We start from the raw sequence: 1,076 nt of genomic DNA, 5'->3' as shown, positions 1-1,076 counted from the left end.
GGATTCAAACCCGTTACCTTAGGTGTATGTGGCTGGCGCCTTAGCCACTTGAGCCACAGGTACTGAGCCCATTCAGTGCATTTTCATAGTGAAGATTTCTAAAGAAGAAAGTAATCTAATTGTGATGTTGAGAAAAAGATTCTACATGTGGTTAAGCAGATCTACTTAAAAATATTTATGTTAGAATCAAATTCCATAAGTCATTCCACAAACCATATATAGTGCAGCCATTTCTGGCCACTCAGCTCTGGATAGACTTGAATGGGCAGCATCAGATAAGGAATGAAGTTTTTTTTTTTTTGGTGAGACGGAGTCTCACTTCGTCACTACAGGCCCCTGCCACAACACCCGGCTATTTTTAGAGACAGGGTCTCACTCTTGCTCAGGCTGGTCTCGACCTGTTAGCTCAGGCGATCCACTTCCCTTTGCCTCCCAGAGTGCTGGGATTATAGGTGTGAGCCACCTTGCCTGGCCCGGGAATGCAGTTTTATGGAAAAACCTGATTTGATCAGGTAGTCAGACAGACACTGCAGACTTCAGGGAAGCAGATTTTAAAAGTTCTGGGACAATCCCATCTATCACTGGGTGAAAGACATGAACAGAACCTCCTCTGAAGAAGACAGAGGAACGGCTGACAAACATATGAAAAAATGCCCAACGTCCCTAATCAGAGAAATACAAATCGAACCACCCTGAGATATCACCTGACCCCAGTGAGAATGGCCCACATCACAAGGCCTCAGAGCTGCAGATGCTGGAGTGGATGTGGAAAGAAGGGAACACTTTTACACTGTTGCTGGGAATGCAAACTAATTCAGGCTCTTCAGAAGGAAGCATGGAGAATCCTCGAAGAACTCAAATTAGACCTCCCACTCGACCCTACAATCCCACTAGTTGGCATCTACCCAGTAGAAAAAAATTCACTTTATCATAAGGACACTTGCACTAGATTGTTTACTGAAGCTCAATTTACAATTGCCAAGACTGTAGGAAACAACCTAGATGCCCATCAGCCCACGACTGTGTTAACAAACTGTGGTATATGCGTGCCATGGAGTATTACTCAGCCATAACAA

This window comes from Otolemur garnettii, unplaced genomic scaffold, assembly GCF_000181295.1.
Source record: "Otolemur garnettii isolate 467f Iridium unplaced genomic scaffold, OtoGar3 scaffold00058, whole genome shotgun sequence".
Taxonomy (NCBI): domain Eukaryota; kingdom Metazoa; phylum Chordata; class Mammalia; order Primates; family Galagidae; genus Otolemur; species Otolemur garnettii.
This window is presented reverse-complemented; position numbering follows the sequence as displayed.